Source organism: Oryzias latipes, chromosome 20 (assembly GCF_053564925.1).
Source record: "Oryzias latipes strain Hd-rR chromosome 20, Olatipes_Hd-rR_3.1".
Lineage (NCBI taxonomy): Eukaryota > Metazoa > Chordata > Actinopteri > Beloniformes > Adrianichthyidae > Oryzias > Oryzias latipes.
In genome coordinates, this window is record NC_136256.1 from 1,542,740 (window position 1) to 1,558,080 (window position 15,341).

Here is a 15,341-nt window from a genome sequence, read left to right on the forward strand (position 1 = left end):
AGTAACCTGTTGTACTACGTCCGTCTTGTACATCAGAAGCCCAATCTGCATCACTATAAGCTTGAATACCAAGGTTTTCACTCTTTCTAAAACATAGAGTCTTCTCACTAGTACCTTTTAGGTATCTCAAAACATGTTTTACTGTGCTCCACTGTTGTGTTGTGGGCTTGCTAAAATATTGGGATAGTTTTGAAACAACAACACTTAAATCTGGTCTGGTACACATAATGAGGTAGAAGAGGCTAACTACTGCCTCCCTGTACTTGGTAACATCACTCAAAGCTTCTCCATCTGTATAGTCCAATTTCTGTTCACATGGTGTGGACCTCTGCTTGCAGTTAAGCATGTCAAACCCCTATAGGATTTTTATTGCATATCTTTTCTGTGACATGGTTACACAGTCATCTGTTTGATCAAAATCAATACCAAGAAAATGTCTTAGTTGTGCCAAGTCTTTCATTATAAATGTTGCAGTAAGCATGTTCTTCACAATCTTTAACACGATTATCACTCGCTGCATTGATTACATCATCCACCCAAATGATCAAAATGGATTTGTCATGTACAGTTTCCCTTAAATAAACACAGTGGTCCGCCTGGTTTTGTACAAACTTATTTTGGACTAAATAATCATGAAACACTTTATTCCAGTTTCTTCCAGATTGTTTCAAACCAAACAGGGATTTTTCCAACTTGTAAACCAATTTCTCATTTGTGTGAGACTTCAGCTCGTTCCCCTCTGGTTGTTCCATATAAATCTCACAGTCTAATGGTGCATTCAGGTACGCTGTTTTCACATCCATTTGATGCAGGATCAAGTTCTCCTGGACAGCTTTTTGCATCAGCATCCTAACACTGGTCAGACTGGCTGTAGGGGAAAATGTCTCCTCATAGTCTACTCCCATCTTCTGGCTATATCCTTTTGCAATGTATCGGGCCTTATATTTCTCTGTTCTATCAATGTTGCTTTTGATGGCATACACCCATCGGCCTCCCACTATTCTTCTGCCTTCAGGCAACTGCACTAAACTGAATGTCTGATTTTCCTTTAGTGAAGCCATTTCCTCATGCATTGCTTTGATCCATTCACTAGATTTATCAGAGCTTACAGCTTCTCTGAATGAAATCAGTACGTTGCTTGTGACCTTTTAGCAATAATAAATGTTACTCTGAATGTGGTCAGTTTCATCTTCAAACAAGGTTTTAGCCATGGTACAGTCAGTGTACCTGTCTGGCTTCCTTCTTTCTCTAGAAGGGTAACGTCTAGATTTTGGATCATGCTTGACTTCCTCTGTTTGTGCTGGGACAGGAGTCACTTCATATTGATCACTTACATCAGGCCGTTCTTCCATTTTAACATGGTGATCAGGATATTTTGGCTTATACTCAAAGTTCTCTTTGACCATTTATGAAAACTGTATGGACTAAACAAAATGAGGTTAGTATTTTAAAGAACTATTTACATAATAAACAGTAGTATCCGTTGTTACTTAATGAAACTCACTGTGCAAGTTTTAAAAAACTCCAGAGAGATCCTCATGCAGATAAACAGGCAGGGCGTGAAGAACAGTAGTGCGCTTAGTGTGAATGTCCTGGATTTCCTGTTTACATAAAAAATGGTAAAGATGCAGAAGTCAATTCACTTAACAGAGCTGATTTAAAGGAAGAAAAAGTCAACATCCACATTCAATGTGTTCACATCTTCAATGCAATCAGAGAAATGGGAAATAAAAAATGGACAAGATGCAATATTAGGGGTAGGAAAAAAAGGTAACTCAAAAAAAACCTAAAACAAAACAGTAAAACAGTCATCACTACTGGATAAACTTGAGATGTCAAAAAAAATGATTTACCTGCTGATCGTGATTGTTGATGCCTTTTGTCTGAATACAGTCATAAGTCGAAGAAGACGATGGTCAAGTCCAGCATAAAAAGTGTTGGGCAGGTTCTGACTTTTAATCCGCTGAAACTCTGCATACACCTGAATAAAGATAACAGCAGGAGGAGAATAACTCAACAACAGAGATCAATTAAAAATAAAAATAAAAATCACACAAATTTAAAAAGCAGGACATGGATTCCAAATGAGTAAGAATCATAATCTTCATTTTAAGAAGAGAACTGATCCATAGTACCTCCGACTCCATTTTCACAGCGGGCCACAGGTCCAGGAGCTCAATAACCGGTGGACAGGACATCACCATGGTTTGTCGGCGGAGAGGAAATGTTTTCTCCATCATCTTTCTAATCAAGGGCAGGTTCCTCTCAGTCTTCTTGACTTCCTGAACAATTGCCTGCCTCAACTGCTGAATTTTTGAAGGATTCTGTTCTTGAGGAAAGTTAGGTAGAGAGTTCACTTCTGCTCGCTTGGGTTTTTAATGTTCAAATGTGAAGATTCATTTTCAGGATTAAATCTACTTCTTTTCCTGAATTAGCAGTGACCTCCTGATATCCAGCACATCTCATTTTGGTCCTGTAATTTCCCATCTTAAACATGAGGCTGTTTTTCCATCCACTGTAGCCAGTCTCCGTTCCTGCTTCTTTCAAGCAAGGGTGTTTGGCCACAAGAGCCTCAGCAGCCATTGCAATCTCTTTACCACTTGGGTACGCCTTAAATCCATCCATGGTAGATGGAAGCTTTTCTAAAATGTCATGCTCTATGTCACTTGTCAACTCACGGCTTTTGTTGTTCTTCTCGAATTCAGCATTTCCACCTTTAAGTTTCAGCTCAACATCAAATGCAAAAGTGGGAACTGGAAAAGTACCTGAAGGCCACCTGCACAGGCGCTCTGGAGATGACACATCTGAAAGTAGCGCAGTAGACGCAAGAGAGCTAGAGTCTTGTGAAAGAGAGATGTGCACAACAGCCATTTGTAGCAATTCCTCGATGTCTGCTATGGAAGTGAGTTTCCCGTCAAAGTCTGGATCATCATATTACAAAGTGAAGTCAAGATCAATTTCCAACTGTTCTTTTATCATTTTGATCAGTGCATCAACAGACCCTGGTCATGAACTGAGCTTTAATTTTCTAGCTCGGTGAGTCTCAACAACACGAAGAATCATTGATTGTTGTGAGGATGTAGATGGCATTGTGCTACTGAAAAGACAAACAATAATAGTTGCTCAATTGGACAGTAAATAAAAACACAATAAATGGCAAAAAATATAGATAAATACTATATTTTCTTAATCAACAACAATAATAATAACAATAATTTTTTACCTGAACTCAGTTCTTTCTCACTTGAATAAACCGTTTGGGGGTCAGTAGCAGCGAGTCGTGTCTCTTGTATGCCAAGAGAGGGACTTTATCGTTGAGACCAGACTGCAGGTGGATTGATAGGGTTGTGTTTGCAGTTGACAGCTCAAAGGACCGTAGATGCTAGATATACCATGACTCATGATCACAACCCAGAAAAGAGACATTGTCATTTACGAGGTAACTATGCTCTATTTAGCTATGTTTTTGGCTTGAAAAATGATAGAAATGCAGAAAGATGATATGCCATCATGTGTTGAGGTCCGACTGCCATTGCCTTCAAAATATTTTAGAAGTTCTGAGAGTCATGCACCACTCTTTTAAAACAGCTGTGTTTGGCCTCAAATGACATGGTCCAAAGATGCAGAAGGGGCCCAAAGCACTAAACCAGAGCAGGATAATGCTTCACAAAGTGATGTTTAGGAAGAAGACGGATCTCTGGGAAAACCTCTAATAGTGCCTGTGTATGATCGCTGATTTTAAATATAAAATAGTCTAATGTTTCATCAGTAAACGTTGGGCACAAAGCTAATTCTAACACTTCCTTCAGCTCCATCAAAACTGCCCATTACTTGTTGTCACCCTCTGGTACTGTACTGCCAACAAGTAATGGAAGAAGTAGTAGCAAAGTGGCATTTTCGTGTCCATTACCTCCAATCGTTCCGTGAGCAATGAACATTTTGGGAATTTGATGAGGTTTATCCACTTTATCAGAGTGCCGATAAGGGAAAGATGTGATCTTGGGGTGTAAATACTCCGAAGTGAAGTACTTTAGCCAGATCATTTGTTTAATACGGAGAGATAGCTCCACTGGAATTATACCCTCCAAAAGATCATGGAGTGTGTCTGGTGGAAATCCTGTGATTGTATGGTAGTAATTCAAGGATTTACGCAAGACAAAATCACCTTTAACACCAAAATGGCTGCTCAAAGTCTCATTTTCTTGAACTGTTTGTACATATTGGTTATGGCTGGCTTTGGTTCTCAAAGGAAACTTTTTCTCTCCAACTTCAGTTACCTGAAACTGATTAGCAGAACCCAAACAGAATCTGTAAACATGGCCAGCCCTAAAGGACTCCACAAAGCCACCTAGTCCATGAGCAGCCAAATTATCAGCAGAAACACAAAAGATGGCTCCTCTGACATTCTGGTCCACTCTTTCAATGAAGACACCATCTTGTTCCAAATTGTGAACATCACGCAGCAATGTTGCAAGTACAGCAGCATATCCATACTTGTTGAGGTCTGTCACTTTTACAAGTAGTGCTAGCTGTATAGCCTGTAACACTAATCTGTATTTTGGTGGAACACTAGCAATGACCCAATATACAGTGAAAACTTTATGAATTTTAGGTGATGTGCCAAGCGGATTGCCAATTTCAAGCTCATCAACACACAGTTGGAGTGGTAGTGTGAGATCTCCTTTTGACAGCAACTCATTTCCCAAGAATCAAGACCCATCAGATAATGACTTGTATTGACCAGATGCAGTATGTGGTTCAGTTATCTTGCTGATAATGTCTGTGTTTTTAAAAAACTCTTGAATCATTGAAAGAATAGGAACATACATGGTAGTATGTCCAGGCTGTTCCAACTGATACTGCACTACCATTACACAAGGATAGCGGTGCTCTAAAAAGGGTTTTCTGCACTTATTTGAACTCAACTCAGTACATCTAGGAGTTGATGTGGCCAGAACATTGCAGTCCATGACAGCAGCAACAACTGCCGTCAGTGTAGGTTCTGCAATACTTAGACCATGGCTTTATCAATGCATCACTAACCGCCTCTTTGATTAACGGCTCAGATAACGTAAAGATCTGATTCAAGTCATCTGCTATTTCTTGTGTAGCTGTGTTTGACACATGGAGGATAGCCTGCAGCTTTAAAAATAAGGAAGATACATTTTTAAGTTGATTTCTTAGATTGTCAGTGTCATACTGATCACCATTCCCCACTTTTTTTTCGGGCCAGGACTATCATCTGCATCACACGTTACCTCAGAAAAACTGGCTTTGAGATCATACCTCTAACTTAGCAACAATACTAATCTGGAAGTCTGATACACAACTTGCTTGGTGTGCTCTACTTTTATGAGAATTGAATGACGAGTATACATTTGTGCTATAGCTACAATCCTTATAGGGGCATGCTACCGTTTCGGGGGTTTTCAAATGCTTTCTGAGATGACTGAAAAGGTTTGCCATACAGAAGAGTTTCTGATCTGTGCATACAGGACAATTAAACATCACATCCGCCTGACTCTGCTCTGCAAGACTGTTAAACTGTACTGTAAGATATCTTGACTAATAAGTATTCAGTGCATTAAATGTCTGAAATGAACAAATGCAACCAGCATAGATTCATAGAAGAGGGCTGACTCTGGAATAATGGCTGTGCTGAAGGGTTTCAATACTTGTGTTCTAGAGGTGAAAGATGCTGTACACAACCTACACTGCCAGATTATACTGGAACCAGAAACCTTAGGGTTTTAATTCACCCTCCACTCACCGAGGGGAACATCACAATACCGTTCTACGGCTGGGGCATCAAATATTATGTCAATCTGCCCTCTAATGTTAACAAAAAAAACATATATAACCGCCTGTTTGTGCAGCCGTGTATTGTGTGAGCGTGACAAATCATAAACTTACATGGATTAAACACTTCGCCCAACACTCAAATACCAAAAACACGATTTCTTCATAATTCACAATATATGCAAAATCCACAGTTGAAACCCAAGTCCCGCAGTCTTGCTAACAAAAAAAGAAAATGTTCTGGAAGAACATGAATGTTCCACAGTGTCATGCGTTTGGTGGGAGGCCGCTCCGCCTCACTCGCTGGAACGCATTCCACCCGTCAATGAAGCTGCTGCTGATCCTCGTATTGGACGATCAGAGCTATGTGGGAAATATAAACTCCGCCAAAAATGATGAGGACAATAATCCAAGATGGAAAAGATAATCAATATGCGAGATCGCTTGCTCCTCCGCTGTCCTGGTTGGCTGGCAGCTGTGCATTTCCTCTCACAACTCCAACCAATGGGGTGACGACAAATAAAACACATGACCTCAAAAAGTTCATTGAAATAAAAGCTGTTAAATAAATACACAAGTTTTCATGTTTCAGGCCATGGTCAGAAACTGATTTGTAGTGGCAACCATCACAAGGGCAAACAAAGAAAAGAAAAAGAATGTCAAGACTATCAAAACTTTCATCACAAAATGTCTTATCATTACAACTCAATATAACAATAACTACTATGGACTTACCAAACATCATCATGAACTACAGCTAACATAAACACTACCATGACATGCACATGCACGAGAAGATTATTTTTTTCGATACGCGATGAAAAGCAGCAACACTTGAACTTCATCTACATGCTATAATGAACAATTACGCATATTTACTAACGACATCCTGACTGCCGTGTTATAAGAGTGTCCTGGTCCCTTTAAGAGGCGGGGATGTGTGAGTACGCATAACAGAGAGGGACAGGGTGTGCGCTGCGGGCGGGAAGAAAAGAAGAGAGAGAACGTTGCCGGAAACTGAAATCAACCCAAAAAGGTGCTTTAGAAACCCAGGTTGTGTCCGAATTACCACCCTAATCACTATATAGTGCATTTGCCATTTTGTAGTGATGTCCGAATCTACAATTCCAAAACCGAGTCCCCAAGAAATTTCCCAGAAATCTCTGCGAAAAGCCAGTGTGCATCGATGCTCACTAGATTGACAAATATAGACCACAATGCATTGCGTCTGAACAATTTTTGCCCAATAATGTATTTAAATGTATTTTTTTTTAATAAAACACCAATTTTTTTTATCTTCAGAACACGGTGGATTCATAAATAGTCGTCCAACATTCACATCAATTAGAAAGCGGTTGTCCAATGTCTAGCAGAGGGCGCTTGGTCCTCAGAATAACTTCAACAGGTTCAGGGTTGGCTCACCATCTTGTTTCATTCCGCTCATGGATATCAGAAAGGAATCAGTTTCTTTCTTTCTTTGGCCCAACCTTAATGGCCTTTCATTTCAACATAACATACCCTCAAATAAGCAAAATAAAATTGTGCAAAGCCCCTGGCGTAGACTCCAGACACACTGGAGAAATGACTTATTTCAGATTTTCGCTCTGCTGTCCTTGGCTGCTGCCATGTCCAAAGTTCAGAGTGACCATCAGATCCAAACCACACGCAAATACAGACTGTTGGAAACATGTGGAGTCTCCTTTCTTACAACAAAAACCTTACCTAAGCTTTTATAGGGAGGGGTGTAATCTGGCAGGTGAGGGATGAATCCATTTGCAGACTGCTGTCTCCAAGTATGACAAAAATAACTACAGGGATCTGGATTAGGATGCGACTGCTGGGGCGTAACTGTGGGTGAGTGATTGTTGGGAACTGGTGCTGGCTTAAATGTTGGGGCCAGTAGATGAAACATGATTTGTTAAAGCATAGTACAAAAACCAGAATGACCAAAAAAGGTTGAACCTCTGCAGGATCTGGGCTGAAACGGTCAGAAATGATGCCTCTTTTGACACAGGGCTTTTGGGCTCTAGTTTCATCTTTTTAAATGTAAAATGTTTCCTTCCCTTTTGAGGTGCCTAAAAAGGCTGCAAAATGATTTTTCAGCAATGACAAGTGAAATGAAATTCCGCTAAAATGACTGTAAGATTTCACCTCTGATGGAGCTTTTAGTCAGTTTTTCTGATTACTTCAGGAACAATCCGAAAGAAAATATGAAAGGGATCTAAATGGAGAGCTTTGAGTTTTATCAAGATATCAGTATATTCTATTGATTACAGCAATCAAGCTGGTATTTCTGATGAAAATATTCAGTGTTTTTCATTAAATGTGTTGAGTTTCTGCTCTCTGTGTGCTGATGAACAGACAATAGTTTGTTGTTTTTCACACACAACCCAACCGCCATCATTCTCCTTTCAGCCTCTAATTACTTTGTTTATTGAGCTTCAGCCTTTGGCTACATCATATATATTTTCTCTATTTGCTGCTTTGTTAGTGTATCAGCCAGCCTCACATGATGGTCAGGGAGCACAGAGAACGCTCTTGTCAGATGCTGCACTTAAGCGTTTTTGCTTTTCCTCCAAGCGATGCTGAGATTTTGTGCAGATGTACACGTGCTACACTTTTTTCTCAACAGCTTGGTGTAAAACTGGCAAATTCCCTCTGCTTTCACTGAAAATGTCCTCTACTGGAAATGAGAAGCATAAATCATGGCGCACGTCTGGCACCAACATGCCCGCTGTGTGCCATCAGCTTGAATTTTTTACAACCTGGAAAGAAAGCGGCAGGCCCGTTGACACTTCGCAGCCTGGGAGCCACTTTTAGTCAACCACTACTATCCATTTTTAATGAGCTCTCAGCCATGATACAGTGTAATTTCACCTCTAGGACCCAGTGACGCTATTTACTGTTAACAAGAAACAGCAGAGCACCAGAAAAACTCTTCCCAAATGTAGTGTTTCTGAGTTACACAGGTTTATGATTTGTGATAGTCACTGTGTGTACTTTTGTGTGTATTGGTATTCTTCTGAAGCTTGTTTTGTTTTAACACACACTGGCACGTGAAAACATTCCAGCAATTCTTCCCAATACTCAAAACTTACTGCTCCTACACAGAGGAGCTTTGGAAGAAACATGGGAAGCTGGCAGGTCTGTCAGTTGTTGACCTTCTAAAAAATGGGACTAAATTATTTAAAAAGAGACACCTTTATTATTCATTGTCACCAAGTCAGCAGCTGGTAAACAACTGCTGAGAAATGCAGCATTCTGTTGTAGGCGTTGAGAACTCGAGGCAGATTTCTTTGTGTGTCATGACATTCAATTCTATACCCTTCTATATTTGCTGTATAGCCACAAGTAGCCTTTGGTGAACTGAAATATTCTAGATGCCATATAACATGAAATCTAAATTTTAATTTAGTTGAATGTATTATCCAAAGCACAACACAACTTCAAAAAAGCAGCATTGGAGGGTGTTTTGACCCCTGGTCTGGCCTGCATGTTTTGTGTGTGTTTGTGTACATGTGCTGCTGACTCCGCCCTCCTGCAGAGCTGATCGAGGCTGCCACCCTCCACCAATCGCCTGGCTGGGAGGGAAGCTTAAAAGGCTCCCAGGAACCTCTGCTCCAGTGCCGGCTGAATTCCTGAGAGGAGTTTCTTCTTCAGCCTGTCCCTGCTGTCTGCCTGGCCTTGGCCTATGCAGTGCCTTGCCCGAATATTTGACCCCCTTGAACTTTTCAAACTTTTGCCACATTTCAGACTGCAAAACAAAAGATAGAAAACTTTAATTTTTTGTGTGAAGTGGAATGAAATGTATTGGATATTTCAAACTTGTTTAAAACGTTATGTTTGGCCTAAAAGCAAAACAGCTCCTCACCCTGAACACACCAACCCTACTGTCAAGCATGGCGATGGCATCATCATGGTTTGGGCCTGCTTTTTTCACCAGGAACAGTTGGGATGGTTAGAATTGATGGCTGATGGATGGAGCCACATTCTGGAAGAAAACCTGATGGAGTCTGCAAAAGACCTGAGACTGGGACGGAGATTTGTCTTCCAACAAGACAATGATCCAAAACATAAAGAAAATCTACAATGGAATAGTTCACAAAGAGACATATCCAAGTCAAAGTCCAGAGAATCTATGGAGAGAACTGAAAACTGCCGTTCACAAACGCTCTCCATCCAAACTCACTGAGCTCCAGCTGTTTGAAGGAGGAATGGGCAAAACTGATGGAGACAAACCCCAAGAGACTCACAGCTTGAACCACAGCAAAAGGCGGCGCTACAAAGAATTAACTTAAGGGGCTGAATCAGTTTACACGCCCATTTTTTTATTTGTTAAAAAAGTTTGAAATATCCAATACATTTTGTTCCACTTCATGATTGTGTCCCACTTGTTGTTGATTCTTCACAAAGAATTACAGTTTGATATCTTTATTTTTGCAAAAGGATCAGTTGATTCTTTTAGTAATCCTAGGCCATTATGTGAAGCCAGTACAGGTTCCTAAAGACAAAGGTAGATGTCTCTGCTCTGACGCCTTTCAGCAGATCAATCAGAGAGCGTTAACCAATGATGTGACAAAAAATGTCAGAAGAAGAAAGTCCAATGAGGAAAAAGAAAGTGGACTGTTTCCCTCTTCTGTTCTCTTCAGGTCTTGCCACAGCAAACAATCAATTCTTTGTACCTCTTATACCTGAGGTCTATGCATCCACGGCCTTGACGGCAACAATCTTTGTGTCCCGTTTCACTGTGAAATAGGAAGTAGTTAGGGATAAAAGGTAATGTAGCAAACAAAAAATGAAAAGACGATGAATGATCAGACACACACAGAAAAGATATGATCTGATACGACCCAAACTAAATGCACACACGGAAACATATTTTCACATCAAAGATTTTAGGGATATAGAGGCAATTGTTTTGGGGTTATACGCAAACCTTTTTTTTTCTCGTTTTTTCTACATAATGGTCTGACTGTGTTCAGGACCAAAACCAAAAAAATCTAAAAGAAAAACTTTTTCAATGTGGCATCAGATTCAATATTCTGTGGGTATAAAAAGCGGATTTTATCAGGAAGTCATTTTAAGTTAGTCATTCAAACAACCATGAACACACAACATCACTGAATGAATGAGCAGGACCACCTGGCCATAGCGCACCGTTGGGTTGGTAGTAGGAAGTCGGATGTTGTATGTGAACTAGGTGTGTCATCAGCAGACGTGCATTAACACACGCACAGCAGAGAAAAGAAGTGTGGAGATGACGAGCCACCTAAATGGAGTATGGACACAAGCAACTGACAAGAACTTCAGGACCCTGGTTGCTACAAGGGAGAAACTGGACACTGCATCCAATCGTGGTGGGACAGACTACTTTTCCACAGGCGCCGAGTCACCAGGATCCTCCTAAAGAACTGCTCGCTGTTTGTATTTTGGTTGAAGTGTTGTTCTGATTTGGAGAATTTAGTATTTTCTTGATTGTGTATCGTGGACCAAATGGTATAACAGGTTTGAATAACTCTAATTGCAACATTACATAAAGGTAAATTGAACTAAAAAACTTGCAATGTAAAATTTGAGCAAACCCTATGGTCTCTACTTACTAAAAGACCATTTTTAGTTTGTTTTTTTCTGTCTGTATTTTTTTATCTCGTATGCACGTATTAAAAGGCCAATGGTTTAAAATTGTTTTTGTGGTAATGTTTTTTTTTCTTGGTCTCTGCAACTGCTCCTCTAATAATAGAGTAGTTCTGGTCCAAATCAGCCCTTGAGAAGCTACATTTGCACTTGCAGTTCTTTGACAGCTGCGATTATATAAATTTAGTCTTGTTTGGAAACAATTCTCAGTCCTTCTAGTTAGCTGTCACTTCACGGAAGTAATGTCTCTTTTCAAACTTTTGTCTCACAGAGAAACAAAAAAACTTTCATTTCCAAGAGTTTTTGTTTTACTGTTTTCATTTTTTGACAGCTGACATTAAGTCACTGAAGCTAACAGGGTTAGCTGTAGGAAAAAATAAACAACATTAAAAAAAAACTCACAATAGAACAAATACTTTAAGAGCTTCCTTTTTCTCTAGTCAAGGCCATCAGCTACAGGCTGCAAGCTGTTTGGAAGGAAGGCAGAAGCTGAAGAGGGGCTCAAGAATGCTTTCACTCTTTCAATAAGAGTAAACCCACACTATGCATTCTAAAGAAACAACTTTCTGGCTCTACTCTGCACAACGGGGCTTTGTGTGTGCTCTGAATGGCCTTGGCCCATTGATTTAAAGCTGCCTCGCTCTAAGACTTTGATGAAACTTACAGTTTTGTTTGGTCCGCTGAAAAAAATGATCCATTGAGTGTATAGATTTGGTCAAGATGGCGCCTGTCTTCAGCAATGCCTCTGCTCGTCTCATTTTATGTAGATTAATAGTGATTGTTTTTACTACGTATGTGATCATGTCAGCCCGATTAACAAATGGATATGTTGCTGTTTTGTGGACTTATGGCCGGGACTTTCTCCTTCAAATCAAAGAGCAAATGGAGCTTTTCTTTGAAACATGGGACGGCTACAAACAAACATTTCCTCCACCATTTATTTGTGCGCCTGGCCTGTCAGATGTAGTATGTCTGCCTCGACCTCCAGGGAAAAGGAGAAAGCAGAGGAAAAGAGGTCCTAGGGCTGGACTCCAGGTAAAGTGCAGACGAGCCTTACACTTGGAATTCACCGGCCCGGACCTGCGTTATTATGGGAAACGCGCAAGATGCCTGCATCTGATTCCTCTCCAGGGGGCTTGCAGCGGCATAACCTCGCCGCTGACATCGCCTGCTCGGATTACGTCGGCTACTGTCCTGGAGCCTCAACAATGCTGGCATTCTCACCACCGGATGACTCTACCGTCCCGCACTTCCGTGTTTTCACCGGTGTACACTCTGCTCCCAGCACAGCGGACATCCGACTGGAAGTCACGTGATGGCTGGACCTGTCTGCTTCCAATCCCGGTGCACCGCGTTGCCGCTCCGATAGTGACGTCACCACCTCCAATACAACTTGGCTTGCTGAACACTCGCTCTATTGCCAACAAATCCTTCTCATTGAACGATCTCTTTTTAAGACAAAACCTTCATTTTCTGACTGAGACTTGGCAAAGAGAGGAAGAGTTTATTCATTTAAACAAACTCTGTCTGGAGGGCTGTTCAGTCATCGGGAAGCCCCGCCCCCTCGCCGTGGTGGGGGTGTGGCAGTTGTGTATAAGGACAACTATACATGCAAAGACATGAACGCCCAAACATTCTCATCTTTTGAATCTCTGTCATTCAAGGTTGATTCCTTAGATTAATTTTATTGGGTTTTAGTCTACCGCCCCCCAGGTCCTGCTGCTCCCTTTTTACATGATTTTAGTGACTTTCTGTCTTCCATCATAAAACTGGAAAGGGTTTTAATAGTAGTGGATTTTAACCTTCATGTAAATGACTGTTCATCCTGCCCAGCAATAGAATTTTTTTTTTTTTTTAAACTTTTAATTTTGAGCAGCATGTCTCTGACCCCACACATCAAAAGGGCAACACTTTGGACTTTGTTTTTTCTCTTGGCCTGAGCATTCCTAATGTTTATGTGGAGGATGTACATATGAGTGATCATAGTGGTGTCTTCTTTGAGCTAAACGTCACTCCTGAACCTGTTTCTTCAGGCATACTGTCTCAAAGGCGCATTATCACCACCAACACTGATGGACGTTTTTCAGCGCTGTTTGACCCCCACTTATTTAAGGAATGTTCTGATGTTAACAATCTGATTGATCGTTTTAGTGATCACTGTGTCACAATCCTAGATCAGGTGGCTCCTGTCAAATCCAATTTTTCAAAGAAAAAAGTGTGTCCCTGGACTAATGAAGCCATCCAAAATTTAAAGAGACAGTGTCGTCAAACTGAGCGTCTTTTAAAATCCACCAATCTCATGGTCCACAGGCTGCATCTTAGGGATCTTGTGTCCTCATACAACGAGATGGTGAAAGACGCCAGATCTGACTACTTTCGCCAACTAATATCCTCGAATAAGAAGAGCCCAAAAGTTTTGTTTGACACTATAAATTCTATTGTTAGTCCTGCAGCCCCAGTACCCCCTTTGTCCTGCAAAGCCGACTGCAATGAATTTCTCAAGTTCTTTGCAAACAAGACTAAGAAGATCAAAGAGCAGCTCCCACCTCCTTGTTGTGATGATGGTGTTGTGGTGGAGCCTGTTTCACACAAATGGTGTACTTTTAGGCCTGTCACTCTGGAGGACATATCTGCTCTGTTGACCAAGTTGAAACCTTCTACTTGTCTATCTGATGTCTTTCCTTCCAAACTCTTCTTAAAGGTGCTTGATACCATCGGCCAAAGTGTCACTGAAATGATCAAGCTTTCACTTTCCACTGGCGTGTTTCCAAACCCATTCAAACATTCCATAGTGGAGCATCTGCTGAAAAAGTCTAATCTGGACCCATCAGTCCTCCAGAATTATAGACCCATCTCAAAGCTTCCATTTATCTCAACGATTCTGGAAAAGGTGGTCTCTGAACAATTGTCAGAGTTCTTGGATAAAAGGAGCATCTATGACACTTTTCAGTCAGGTTTTCGTAAACATCACTCCACAGAGACAGCCCTGCTGAAAGTGTCCAGTGATATTTTGATGTCTGCTGATTCTGGCAAACACACAGACCTCGTCTTATTAGATCTTTCATCAGCCTTTGACACCGTTGACCACCAGATCGTATTGGACAGATTGAGGGACCTGATTGGTTTGTCAGGGTCAGTTCTCCACTGGTATTCCTCTTACTTATCTGGAGGGAATTTCAGTGTTATGGCCAACCACAAATTGTCTCAGTCAGCAGACTTTCTGTGTGGGGTTCCCCAAGGCTCTGTTCTGGGCCCTGTTCTGTTTCTCCTATACATGATCCCTCTTGGAAAGATCATTCAGGATTTCAGCGATGTTTCCTACCATCTCTTTGCTGATGATATCAGCTATATTGCTCTTTTAAGCCCTCCGAGACACACAAGCTGGATTCTCTGATTAACTGCTTGATGCAGATGAAACGATGGCTCTGTAAAAACTCTCTGCAACTAAACTCAGAGAAAACAGAAACCTTATTTGTTGCCCCTGATGATGCAATACCAGGGATTAAGCAGCACTTGGGTTCTCTTGGCCAGGCTGTCAAACACAGCCTTAGCCTTGGGTGTCATTTTTGACAAAGATATGTCGCTGGAGCAGCACTCCAAACAGCTGATCAGGAACTGTTTCTTCCAGTTGAGGAACATTTCTAAGCTACGGAAGATGGTGTCTTATGAAGATCTAGAACTTTTTTTTCATGCCTTTGTTTCTACACGGCTAGACTACTGTAACAGTCTGTTTTCCTGTCTGAATAAGAAGGAGCTGTCTCGCCTGCAGCTGATCCAGAACTCTGCTGCGAGGATCTTGACCCGCAACAAGAGAACAGACCACATCTCCCCGATCCTCAAAGCTCTTCATTGGCTCCCGGTTGCTTACCGTTATCAATACAAAATTTTTGTTTTGACTTTTAGGGCCC